This window comes from Echinops telfairi, unplaced genomic scaffold (assembly GCF_000313985.2).
Source record: "Echinops telfairi isolate 266 unplaced genomic scaffold, ASM31398v2 ScPeMD7_7469;HRSCAF=8507_1, whole genome shotgun sequence".
NCBI classification, from domain to species: domain Eukaryota; kingdom Metazoa; phylum Chordata; class Mammalia; order Afrosoricida; family Tenrecidae; genus Echinops; species Echinops telfairi.
In genome coordinates, this window is record NW_022111373.1 from 54,369,914 (window position 1) to 54,384,253 (window position 14,340).

Genomic DNA, 14,340 nt, shown 5'->3' on the forward strand with positions numbered 1-14,340 from the left:
ATCATGCTCACTCTTCATTTGGGTTTCAGTAATTCCTATTGGTTATATTACCCTTGATCATGCCCTACCAGGTCTCCTACACCCTCCTCACCACTGATTTGGTTCACTTGTTGTTCCCTTGTCCCTGGTTTTGTTAACACCACTACCTTTCCCCCCACGACCCCCTCTCCCATGTCCTCCAGAACTGTCGGTCCCATTGTTTTCTCCTCCAGAATGTTCATCCAGCCTGTCTTATTTAGACAGACTTGCAGAGATAATAACATGCACAAAAACAAAACAGGACAAAACCAAGCAACCAAATAAAACAACAACAACAACAAACCAATGACAAAAAAACGAAAAACACAACAAGAAGGAAAAGCTTGTACTTAGTTCAAGGACTATTTGTTGGCCTTTAGGAGTGTTTTCTAGTCGAGTCTGTTGGGCGCCAAGCCCTGGCCCCAAAGTCTACTTTTGGTATTCCCTACGGACTTTGTTGCTCTGTTCCCTTGCTGTTCTGTTGTACACCCTTAGTGTTTTGCCTCAGTGTGGTGAGATCAGATCAGGTGGAATTCCCACACTGTGTCTCCAGTGTTGTCCCTTGTAGGGCTATGGGTCAGTGAGGGATGTCGCATGGGGCCGGCCATCTGGTCTTCTCTGTGGATTGGCTCTTCTGAGCGGAAATATTGTCCTCAATGCTTGGTGGGCCAGGATGTGCTCAACTCTCTCTTCCTCCCCCTTCATTTGCTCCCGTGTGCTCTGATTAGACAAGTCCCTTTCCCAGAGCGAGTTGCAGTCTATTCTGTGGGAACTTAAAAAATTATGTACAATATAAAGTTGCCATTTTATTGATGAAGAATTTGAGCCTCAAAGGTGGTTAAGTAATTTTCTTAATTCACGTAGCAAGTAACCAAGAAAGTATTTGTTGCTCCAAACCCCCATCTTAGTCTATGTCAGCCGTTCTCAACCTGTGGGTTGTGACTCCTTTGGGAGTCAAACGACCCTTTCACAGGGGTCACTTAAGGCCATTGGAAAATACGAATATACAACAATATATAATTACATATTGTTTTGTGATTAATCACTGTACTTTAATTACATTTAATTTATAACAATGAAAATTCATCCTGCATATCAGACATTTATATCATGATTCATAACAGTAGCAAAATTCCAGTTATGAAGTAGCAACAAAAATAATTTTATGGTTGGGGGTCCCCACCACATGAGGAACTGTATGAAAGGGTGATGGTATTAGGAAGGTCGAGAACCACTGCTTTATGTGGATTTCGTTGCCCTTCATCAAGCAACTCTGTATACTACCTTTTGACTATATTATTATATCATTTTGATTAAATGCATTGCACAACTCTTAGAAAACAAAGGAAAATCCTCATGTTATGGTTAAGTCCTGCTATCTTGAGGATTATGAGTTCTCCAGTGTTTGATTACATCATGTTGCATGTGTAAATGGTACTATATAGAATCAAGAATGAATCTTATCTACCCTGAGAACATTTTAGCACTAGACTGGTTCATCTATTTAATAGCATCTTTGCTAACAGGTTGGAACATAAGTAGCAAGAGAATTTTATTATTTCTGATTTATAATCTTAGAATGATTTTGTATGTAGTGACCTTTTGGGGAAAAAATTTGAAGTTACCTTTAGTCGACAATGTTTCTGAAATTATATGAAAACCTTTTAGTAGTGGTTGCACACATAAGCTTAGTTTATCAAAATAATGGTATAAATTATATGTACATATGTCCATAAAGGTGTCATATCTTTATATACTTTTGGGAATAGTACTGTTGTGCACATCGTCTGTCCTTATAAACAATTGTAGGAAGAATGAGATTTATTCAGAATAATTTCCATGAAATATGATTGGATGTCAAATGTGTTGGGTAGATAATATAGTACTGATAATGTGTAAGAGAGATCATTGCAGCTGGTGCCATGATGAAGTTGGGTTTCGACAGGCATTGTCAATAAGAGGATGTCAGAGAATCAGGAAGGATATGGGTGTAGTACCGATGTAGTATTTCATCCCTAGTGGACTGTGGTGGTGAAGGGCACTTCAGGGCCAGCTTATTGTCAAGTAATCCTGGCTTTGGCTCTTTAGAGTTAATGCCACTTTTAGCTTTGAGGCTACTGGAAATTTCTCTAGGATTAATTTTTAATCTTTATTATTAGAAAAATTGGAGTACATCAGTAGCAAGAAAAATAACATGACTTCTAGCCAGTGGTGGGATTCAAATAATGTAACAACCAGTTTGCTGTCCTATTGGCTTTTTTAAGTATAAAAAAAGATATACCAAAAAGTAGTTTATTATTTCATACCATTATTATTTAAATAAGACAATTAAAAGGCACACAAAACCAGATTTTGCTCTATGAATGAGTTTTAAAAGATTAATGAAAAAATATTAAATAATACCTGACAAAAACCAATAAAACTGTCACTTAAGGTATGTCCATATTCTTGAGTGGCATCCTCACAATATTCTTTGCTTTTATCCGAGCATCATTGGCTGTGTCATTTATCCTTAACCATCTTTTCTCTGTCAGAGTAGGATCTCATTCCTGTAGCGGTAGGCCAATTAGACTATAGTCATTGCGTTTGATACATTAGAAACAGGCGACTTCTCTTCTCTGAACATATTATGTTCATCTTTGAAAAACCCCTTTCTGCTTCTGCCAAACTTACAGCAGTTGTTCAGGCAATATTTTAGGTCTTTGAATACTTTCAGGATTTGCATAAGTTTACTCATAATATTTCATGGGAATTTGGGACATAGCACAAAGCTGAAAGGAATGACAGCGTGTCACCCTCCGGCTGTTTGGCTCTTTTCCTCTTTACATTTTTATGTTTACTTACTGAAGTAACAAATTGTAGCATTTCATCAGAAGTATAATGAGTTTTATGAAGTGAACAAATAAATTTTGCAAGCATAGTTTTGTCTAATTTTTTTATACCTGTAGTATAGATGGCATGAAAGGAGGCCTGGTGGGTACAGGTTGGGTTGGGAGCTGCAAGGGCAGCAGTCTGAAAACACCGGCAGCTCCACAGGAAGGGGCCTACTGTTTCCACAAACAGTGACAATCTTGGGAACTCCTGGGCAGTTCTGTTCTGTGCTGTAGGGTTGCCGTGAGCTGGCACTCACTCAATGGCAGTGAGTTTTGTTTTTGTTTTTGGACAGAGTGAACATTACTACAGATGCGTAGAATGTGCTGTTTCACAGAAGAACATTAAAAAAGAGTAAGGAATATAAATTTGTGATTTTTATGTTAGGTGGCTGCCCAGCTGCCCACCTTAAAAAGAGAACCCTGACATCAAAGAACAAAAAATTATCATTGTGTGCTCACCTCCATGATACGATCGCTGAAGACAAATAGGTGTATAAGCAAATGTGGCGAAGAAAACTGATGGTGCCCGGCTATCAAAAGATATAGCGTCTGGGGTCTTAAAGGCTTAAAGGTAAAAAAGCGGCCATCTAGCTCAGAAGCAACAAAGCCCATATGGGAGAAGCATACCAGCCTGTGCGATCACGAGGTGTCGAATGGATCAGGTATCAGGCATCATCAGAACAAAAAATCTTACCATAGTGAATGAAGGGGGGAGTGCTGAATGGAGACCCAAAGCCCGTCTGTAGGCCACTGGACATCCCCTTACAGAAGGGTCTCAGGGAGGAGATGAGCCATTCAGGGGAGATGTAGCAACAATGAAGAATACAACTTTACTTCCTAAATGCTTCCCCCCTCACCCCATCATGATCCCAATTCTTCCCTGCAAGTCTGGCTAGGCAAGAGGATATACACTGGTACAGATAGGAACTGGAAACATAGGAAATCCAGGCTGGATGATCCCTTCAGGACCAGTGGTGTGAGTGGCGATACTGGGAGGGTAAAGGGAGGGTGAGTTGGAAAGGGAACCGATTACAAGGATCTGCATGTGACCTCCTCCCTGGGGGGATGGACAACAGAAAAGTGGGTGAAAGGAGATGTCGGACAGGGCAAGATATGACAAAATTATAATATATAAATTATCAAGGGTTCAGGAGGGAGGGGGGAGCATGGAGGGAGGGGAAAACTGAGCTGATGTCAGGGGTTTAAGTGGAGAGCAAATGTTTTGAGAATGATGAGGGCAATGAATGTACAAATGTGCTTTATACAATTGATGTATGTATGGATTGTGATAAGAGTTGTATGAGCCCCTAATAAAATGATTAAAAAAAAAAGAACCCTGAGTACAGTGTCATTTTTACAAGTGCCTCAACAAACTCTGCAAAAACTTAGCAATCGGTCTGTAAAACTGCTGTAAGCCAGCTGAAGCCCAGCACTGCTTCTAGCCCTGCTGGGATCCTGCACCGTGACCTAGATGTTGGGCTGCTAATCACAAGGTTGGTAGTTTAAACCCTGAAGTTACTCTTTGAAGAAAAATAAGGCCACCTGCTCCCACAACAGTTTACAGCTTTGGAAACTCTATATAGATTTGTTATCAACACTATGATAGTTTTGTTTTTTTTAAGCTATAGCCTATTGCCTGGAACCGGTCATTACTCATATTTTTGGCATCGTGATATGATTTCTGTCAAGTTCTTGCCATACCTTTTTAATTGAGATTTTATCACCTAGACAGTTTTCTAAAACAGAGTCCTTAACATTCTGTAAGTACATATTTGAATTTGGCAACAGATGTAATTGTCACTGGTGAAGAACTGGGTCATCATAATTCCATTGACCGTGATTCAAGCCCACCTTATCTCTTATATAATCTGGCCTTTGCCTTCAGTCTTTCCCTTCCCTCCCATTTTCATACTCCTGTTAAGATCTTAAAAGGAGGCCTCGTGGCGTTGTCAGGTAAGCAGTGGACTGCTAATCAAAAGGTCGGTGGCTCAAGCCCAACAACCATTCCTTGAGAGGAAGTTGAGGCTGTCTACTTCTTTAAAGACTTGCAGCCTCAGAAACTCTGTAGGGTCACTGTGAGTCAGAAGCCACTTGATGGCAATGGGAATGCGTTCCTATCTCAAGAATGCCTTTCTCCATTTGTCCCGCCGATACTCAGTCCTTAGTACTCATCTCCCATGACATTTCCTCCTTGAAGCCTTTATTCTTAGCCAAGTTTTCCTGTTAGTATCTGTGGCACCTTCTACTAAACATGTTATAGAACCGATTATACCATTTTTCATTTTCATAAAGCTGAATTATTTAACAGCAGATAGAGTATTCAAATTAATATCCATGGTTCTCAAGATGTGTATGAGCAAATTATTTTGAAGGAATAGTAACATAAATAATCTTATTTTTATCTACTGCTGGCTGTAGTTGTTAGATGCCATTGAGTCAATTCCAACTCGAAGCACAACAGAACAACCTTATGCACGAGAGAACAAAACACTGCCTGGTGCTGTGCCATCCTCACATTTGTTCCTGTGCCAACGCCCATTGTGGTAGCCAGGGTGTCACTAATCCATTTTGTAAGGGTCTTCTTTTCTGCTGTCCTTTTACTTTACTAAGCATGACGTCCTTCCAGGATCTGCTCTCTTCTGACCACCTGTCCTAAGTATGTAACATGAAGTCTCACCATCTTTGCCTCTGAGGAGCACCCTGTTGTACTTCTTCTAAGACAGATCTGTTTGGCGTTTAGGTAATCTTTGGTACTTTCGGTTTAAAAAAAAAATTAATCATTTTACTGGGGGCTCATACAACTCTTATCACAATCCATACATCCACCCATGTGTCGGCCCATGGTACTTTCAGTGTTCTTATCCAGCACCATAAATGCATTGATTCTTCTTTGGTTTTCCTTGTCAGTGTTCAGCCTTCACATTCATAAGAGGCAACTGCAAACACCATGGTTTGGGTCAGGTGCATCTTAGTTCTCACAGTAACATCCTTGCCTTCCAATACTCTGTAAAGAGGTCCTGTGCACAAACCTTACCTAATGCAAATGATGTCTTTTGATGCCTTGACTGCTGCTTCCATGAGCATTGATTGTGAGTCCAAGCAAGACAAAATCCTTGACAACTTCAATATTTTTTCCGTTTTTCATGATGTTACCTATTGTTCAAGTTGTGAGGATTTTGGTCTGTCTGCTGCAATCCTTCATCTTTATCAGCAAGTGCTGTAAATCCTACTCACTTTCGCAAGAGAGGTTGTGTTAGCTGTATACTGCAGGTTGTTAAAAAGCCTTCCTCCAATCCTGAAGCCACAGTCTTCTTCATTTAATCCAGCTTCTGAGTCTTAGTTTAGTATACAGCTTGAATAAGTATGGTGAGCTGATACAACCCTATTGCACACCTTTCTGATTTTAAGCTGTGCGGTATTCCCATGTTCTGTTTGCTGGCAGTAGTTAGAATTAATGAAATTTTTGGGTGTGATAGATGATTAAAGTACATAACAAAGGTGCGGGGGCTAGTTCAATTCAGTTGGTTAGGCATTTATTACGCTTTTATAATTTGTAGGGGCCTCTCGTGTGCATTGCTGGAATGAGACACCAAAATGGAGAGGACCTTTAGGAATTCACAGCCTGGTGGAAGACTCTCAGTCTTGGTGAGGTGGACTGTCCTAAAGAGTTCTTAGGACAACATACCCGAATGAACCATTGAAACTGAAGAGCAGGATTAAGGTGTAAGTAGTTAACAAAATCTATTTGTTTACAGGTGCCAGTGGTCCTACATCACGGTTATAGCAGAGGTTTTCAACATTCCTACTGACTTTCCTTATCTCTCTACCTGCAAGAGGAGTCCCAAAGCCTCATCACCATGGTAGTTTCCATGTTCTGGTGTGATGCTGCACTTTCCATTTCACTCTTCCTGTTCTAGCAGAGCATCTGGCTTAGAATTTAGCTGTTTGTTATTGCATACAGCAGGGTAGAACAGAATGTGGTTAGCAGTGAAATGTTTCAATAATACTGATATTATATTTCCTTGAGACTGTGCAATATGGCTTTTTATTTTTATACTTGTTTACAAAATCCCTAAATAGTGCCTTGCTTTTCATAGCTGTTTAGCATTGTGGCTTTCCTTGAGGTAGATCTAGTTTTGAATTGCCTCTTAGTGATTTAAGAACATTTGTTTTGTTTAGGGAGCTCTTACAGATATTATAACAATCCATAATTCAATTAGATCAAGCATAGTTGTACAATTGCTGCCACATCATTTTGAAAACATTTACTTTCTTCTTGAACTCTTTGATATCAGCTCCCCTTTATCCTGTCCCTCTCCTACCCTACCACCCCTCAGGAATCATTATTATTACTATTTTTTAAATTTGGAAAGCTTCATGAATTTGCGTGTCATCCTTGCATAGGGGCCTTGCTAATCTTCTTGTATCATTCCAATTTTAGGATATGTGCTGCTGGAGCGAGCACAGGAATCATTATTATTATTTTAAATTAAATACTTTTACTGGGAGCTCTTACATCTCCTATCACAATCCATACATTCATCCTGTGTGTCAAGCACATTTGCACATATGCTGCCATCATCATTTTCAAAGCATTCTCTTCCCACTTGAGCCCCTGATAGCAGCTCCCCATTCTTGCCCCTCCCTCCCTCCCTCCCTCCCTCCCTTATGCATCCTTGATAAGTTATAGATTATTATTTTCATATCTGACATAGTCCTATGTCACCCCTCACCCACTTTTCCATAGTTCGTCCCTCTGGGAGGGGTTATAGATTGATCGTTGTGATCCATGCCCCTTTTCTCCCTCCACCTTCCCCTAATCTTCCTGGTATCTCTACCCTCATTGTTGGCTCTGAGGGGTTTATCTATCCTGGATTCCCTGTGTTGTGGGCTCTTATCTGTAGCAGTGTGCATGCTCTGGTCTAATCTGATTTGTAAGGCAGAATTGAGGTCATGATAGTGGTGGGAAGGAAGCCTAGTCTCGTACTGATTTTTAACAGTTGGTAATCTACTTTCTTATTTCTCGAAATAGTAAAGAACCATGTAGCATTCATTTGACTTGTAAGCTATAACCTCTAATAATATTTAACTAGCTCTTCAACTCTTATGAGGGAGATTCAACTGACAATTGATAACATTCTATATCAGGAGGCTGTGGAAATATTTTATTACAAAATCTCTGTATTACTGAGAATGAGCAGTGTAGCTAGTAACTAAAGAGGTTTTTTCTTTATAAGAAGTGGAATTATTTTTCAGAATTCTGTGAAATGTCAAAGTAATTTTGGATTTAGTCATACTGAATTTAATGCTATTGAGAATATTGCTAACATTAACAAGAATATTCTGTAATTTGCTCAGTTATTGCTACTGGCGATGAGGGATGTAAAGTTGGCGTGCTTTCATGTTTTGAGCACTATCATTGTATACTTCTGATTCTACGTGTCAGAAAGATTTTGTTTTAGTTAAGGCAGCAGTGGACATTTTCAGTTACAGATACAGCTCAGGGTCTGTTATTTTTACTTTAGGATACATATGTGGTGGCTTAAAAAAGTTTGTGGAAAAATTCCATTATTTTTTAAACTTCATTTTTACATGAACTTTCTGAAGCCGCTTGTGTTGAATACAATGAATGTATATAATTTTGTATTATACTAGATAGTATTTTTTATCTCATTTTGACATTTAATTTTAGTTTATCAGAACTTAGTAGTGAGACCAGCGGCACATGTTTCACTGTTATTGTCATCATTTTGTTTTGTTACTTTTTGTAACCACTGGTAACCTCATCTTGCAGGTTTAAGATATTGTTCACCAGAGAACTTTGGAAAGAGAATTGACTAGATCAGCAAGTTCATTGCCCCTGTGGAAAATAACTTGAAGCTTATGTCTACCGATGGTGAGTCTGTGTCACTTCATACATGAGAGATCATACTATTATTATTTTATGTTACAGTATCATCAGCCAACCATTTGGCTTAAAGTTTGTCTTCTAAGACATTTCTGGAAACCATATGTTGAACTGTAGTGCGTCCTTACCCGAGGAAGCACTGTTGTTACCAAAGGATAGCACAGGAAGCCCCGTAACAGGAAAACCAATGCAGGTGACCATAGGCTGCGTACCGCCTGCTTGGGCAGTGTCAGACCAGACTCATGACTGTGGTTCTAAGCTCTCGAAGGCCTGTTACATTAAAATTTTGAGAATCATACTCAATGGTTTGTAATGACAAATGTGTGCTACTTTGCCATGCATATAAAAAAATTATACCTGTATCACTATGTTAAATATGTTCAAACATCTCTGGAAGTATTTCTTTAATTTTTTTGGTATGATATGCTATACACTAAGCAAAATATTTGGCCAACTGAATTTAGATATGACATTAGACAGACTTATGAACAGAACTCTTCCATGATCTGGAGATTGCCTGAATATAATATGATGATTGCATAATGTCCAAATTACATAGTGTCCTATTTTATAGAACATGCTATGACTAATAAGCCACATGAAGTTATATACCTAAAAATAGTTTATCATATTTCTCTCTTGCCTCCTCTCTCATTTTCATATAACATATGGTAGCTACCTTATAATTATAATCATGGTGCTTATTGAATGGATATTGGTTACAATAGAATCAGGTATATTGTATGCTTATTTTAAAATATATTACTGGCTTTAAGAAATTTCAGGACAACGGTAGTGTGTCAGTTAATCATTTGGTCCGTCAACTGGTGGTCATTTTTTATTTAACATTTTATTCTGGTTTGTGTGAAGGTTTACACAGCAAAGGAGTTACCCATTCTACAATTGATACATGTTTTGTGACATTGATTGTAATCCCCTCGGTGTAACTCCAGTCTTTCTGCTTCCTCCTGGGCTCTCCATTTCTGTTTGCTGACCCATCTTTCCTGACCCCTGTGCCCTCTGAACTTTGTTTAAATGCTGTCCTTTTAGTGCTGTCGGGTGATTGTTCTGAGAAACGTGTTTCACGTGTGTGCTATTTTTCACTATATTGTTGTTAGGTTGGTTCTGACTCAGACCTGTAAGTGCAACAGAATATGAAACACTGCCCATTCCTGTGCTATCTTCACAATCATTGCTATGTTTGAGTCCATTGTTGGACTACTATGACAATCTGTCTTGTTGAAGGCCTTCCTCTTTTTCGCTGCCCCTCTCTACTTTACCAAGCATGATGTACTTCCTTCAAGGAATGGTCTTCCCTGAGAACATATCCAAAGTATGTGAGAGGAAATCTGATCATCCTTGCTTCTATGAAGGATTCTGGCTGTACTTCTTCCAAGAGATAGTTTTCATTCTTCTGCCATTCTACGGTATATTTAATATTCTTCACCGACAGCATAATTCAGAGGCATCAATTCTTCTTTAGTTTTCCTAATTAGTTGATCAGGTTTCACATGCATATAAGGTAATTGAAAATACCATGGCTTTGGTCAGGGACACCTTATTGTTCAAAGTGGTATCTTTGCGTGTTAACACTTTAAAGAAGTCTTTTGCAATACATTTGCCCATTGCAATTTACCGTTTGATTTCCTAACTCTGATAACATGGGCTTTGATTGTGGATTCGAGCAAAATGAAATCCTTGACTACTCTAATCTTTCCTCCATTTGCAGTGATGTTGCGTATTGATCCAGTTGTGAGAGTTTATGTTTTCTTTGTGCTCGGGTGTAATTCATATTGAAGACTCTAATGTTTGATCTTCATCAGTAAGTTCTTTAAGTCTTCTTGACTTTCAGCGAGCAAAGTTGTGTCGTCAGCATGTTGTAGGTTGTTAAAGAGCCTCCCTCCAGTCTTAATACGGAATTCTTCTTTGTATAGTCCAGCTTCTGAGATTATTTGCTCGACATTCAGGTTGAATACAAAGGCAGAAGGATTCATCCCTGATGCATACCTTTCCTGATTTTAATCATTGATCTGTTTAAACCAGGAGAAAGACAGGGTTTTCTACTTCCATAAAGAGTTACAGTTTTGGAAACTCACAGGGTCCTTCTGAGTCAGCATCCACTTGATGTCGGCGAGTTTGTTGTTTTATATCTGTTTAAATGAGTGCTTTTGGTCTATGTATAGGTTCCACATGAGTACACTGAAGTATTCTGAAATTCCCATTTTTCACAATATTATCCACATTTTCTTAGGATCAACTCTATTGAATGCCTCTGCATCGGTAGGCTGTTAAGTGCTGTAGGGCCAGTTCTGATTCATAGCAACCCTATGTGCCACAGAACACAACACCGCCTGGTCCTGTGCCAGCCTCACCTTTGTTGTTGTGTCCAAGCGCGTTGTTGCAGCCGCTGTGTCACTCCATATCGTCGCAGGCCTTCCTCTTTTTTCGCTGCCCTTCCCTTTTAACAATCATGATGTCCTTTTCCAGGGACTGGGCTCTCCTGATGGCATTTCCAAGGTATGTAAGACAGAGTCTTACCATCTTGCTTCTACAGACAATTCTGGCTGTACTTCCAAGACAGATGGTTTATTCTGTTGGCAATCCATGGTACTTTCAATATTCTTTGCCAGAACCATAATTCAAATGCATCAATTCTTCTTTGGTCTTCCTTCTTCACTGTCCAACTTTCATATGCAGATAAGGCCGTTGAAAACACCATGACTGGGATAGGTGTATTTTAGGCCTCAAAATAACAGCCTTACTTTTCAGCATTTTACATAGTCCATTAAATACAGGTAAACATGTATTTCTGGTATTCTCTAATTTCAGCCAAGATTCATCTGAGATGAGCAATGATATTCCATGTTCTTCGTCATCTTTTGAATCTGGCTTCAATTCTGGCAGTTCTCTGTTGACATACTGCTGCAACTTTTTTTTGCACTTGTGTAAAATTTTACAGTGTTATATTAATGATATTGTTGAATATTTTCCACATTGTATTTGATCACCTTTTTTTTTTTTTGATGAGCTTGAATATGGATTACTTCTAGATGGTTAGCCAGGTAGCACATTTAAAAAAAATCATTTTATTGGGGGCTCGTACAACTCTTTTCACAATCCATACATTCATCCAGTCTGTCAAGCACATTTGCACCTATGCCGCCATCATCATTTTCAAAGCATTTACTTCCCACTTGAGCCCCTGATATCAGCTCCCCATTTCTTGCCCATCTCTCCCTGCCCTCCCTCATGCACCCTTGATAAGTTATAGATTATTATTTACATATCTCACCTTGTCCTCTGTCACCCCTCACCCACTTTTCCATTGTTCATCCCCCTGAGGAGGGTTATAGGTTGATCCTTGTGATCGATTCCCCCTTTCCCCCCACTCCCCGAATCCTCCAGATATCTCTATTCTCATTGTTGGCCCTGAGGGGTTTATCTATCCTGGATTCCCAGTGTTGTGGGCTCTTGTCTGTAGCAGTGTTCATGCTCTGGTCTAATCTGATTTGTAAGGTAGAATTGAGGTCATGATAGTGGGGAGGAAGCACCAAAGAACTAGAGGAAGGTTGTGTGTTTCATCGGTGCTATACTGCACCCTGACCGGCTCATTTATTCCCTGGGTTGCACATTTCTTGACATGGTTGAATGAGCATGCCCTGAACTGAGTCCATTTGTTGGAACATTTTGATTGGTACTCAGTCAATTTCTGGAGGCTTGTTTTTCACCACTGCCTTCATCTTGTAGGTTTGCCTATTGTTTGACTGAAGGTAGACTCTGGGAGTAGATTAGGGCACAAGTTTGAAGGCTGTCTAAGGGACAAAACTTCAGAGGATCCACCAGTCTCTATCAGACCATCAAGTCTGGCCTTCTTTATGATTTTGAATTTTGTTCTGCATTTTTCTTCTTCTGTTCCAGGACTTTTAGTTGTGATGCCTATCAGAACACTTGGTAATGATTGGTAGCTTGGCACCATCTACTTACTCTGGTCTCCTGGCTCCATCTAGTTATTGCAGTCTCAAGCTAATGGAGACTGTGGGGTCACATGGTTCGTTAGTCCTTTGGACAGATCACTGCCTTCAGTTCTTAATTTTCTACACTTTGCATTGGGTAGCCATGGTTAATACATCACAGGCTTGATATTGCAAATATATAGTGGATGACTATATCAGTTAAATTTTTTCTAGATTCGGTAGCGCAAGCAACATAGCAGTTTGCAGTGTAGACAATATAATTTAATGTGTATTTACTACTAGTTACTTCATTTCACTATACTGATTGCACTTTTAACTCGACCCAGTCTTATCTAGCCATGAAGCATGGTATAGATATGAGTGCATATAGATGAGCGACTGCTACACTTACAGATGCTGCTTTGCTTTCTTCTCGTTGTTTCATTTGAGTCATCGTAGTTAGTATGTCAAGGAGAGTATTCTGTCCTATTCTTGTTAGGCCTCTTTTTAATTTAATTTTTTAAACATATTTCTGCGGGTAAATAACCCCCAAGGTCAAAGCTGGTAGAACTGATGGTAGTTGAAGTCAAAAGAAAAACGTTGCTTTAGGGAGATCTTTCTGTTGTAAGTGCATGACATTGCATGATTATAATCAGCCTCACCATCTGTACTAAATGCTTTTGAAAGGGGCCTTGAATTTAAAAAAGAATAATGTAGAACTATATTTGGAGAAAAGATTTGATTGTATAATTCCCCTTCTTCCAGAAATGGTTTCAGTATTTCTGTAGTAAGACAGCACATTCTTTTACCTTGCTGTACATTAAGTATTCAGTGTAACTTGACAAATTTTTTAAAAGTTTTTTTGAAAGTAATATTTTTTAGGTGAATCATCTCAATATTATTATTATTTTCATATTGAGTCTACCCCAAGTGTTTTCAGTGGGGCCAGATTTTGGAAATTTCTGTGATATTATCATGAGGCAAATCGGTAGATTATTTAATGCACAAATGTGAATTGATCTATGGTTAGAATTATTTTTATTGTAGATATAATACAAAGAGCAATAACATCGAATAATTAATATGTTTATCTCTGTGCTAAAGTACTTTCTGAATCTGATTATATCTTCACACCCATCATGTGGGATTAAACAAAATTAATTACTGATTTTTAGATGAGGAGACTACGAGTTCAATTCATTTGCCCGAAGTCAGAGATTCAAACTATCCACTACTTCAGAACTTCTGACCAGAGTTCTACTTTAATAATGCTACTGCATTAATGTATTGAGGCTTTGATCCATACATCTGTAGACTGGGCAGTTTCACTCTTGAACCACCATCTGGATACTTCAAACCGTTTTTGTACTACTGATTAAGGTAGACTAAAATGTATCTGCTACAACATTTGATTTTGTGACTTCGTATGGATGTCACTTTTTAAAATCGTTTTATTAGGGGCTCATACAACTCTTATCACAATCCATCCATACATCAATTGTGTAAAGCACATTTGTACATTCATTGCCCTCATCATTCTCAAAACATTTGCCCTCCACTTAAGCCCCCGGCATCAGGTCCTCATTTT

At 39.0% G+C, this 14,340-nt stretch overlaps 1 long non-coding RNA gene and 1 other non-coding gene across 6 annotated transcripts in view; one reads left to right on the forward strand and one right to left on the reverse strand.

The window, feature by feature from the left end:
* LOC123521134 overlaps positions 1-14,340 on the forward strand; it is a 217,531-nt gene that overhangs the window by 25,636 nt on the left and 177,555 nt on the right. For all 5 annotated transcript variants that reach the window (XR_006679611.1, XR_006679612.1, XR_006679610.1 and 2 more), the window contains 2 exons: positions 6,449-6,614; positions 8,686-8,787. This is a non-coding gene — a long non-coding RNA (uncharacterized LOC123521134). The remainder of the gene's footprint in view (positions 1-6,448; positions 6,615-8,685; positions 8,788-14,340) is intronic.
* On the reverse strand, positions 7,251-7,356 carry LOC115873830. The gene has a single exon (XR_004048615.1). It is a non-coding gene; the product is annotated as a U6 spliceosomal RNA (small nuclear RNA).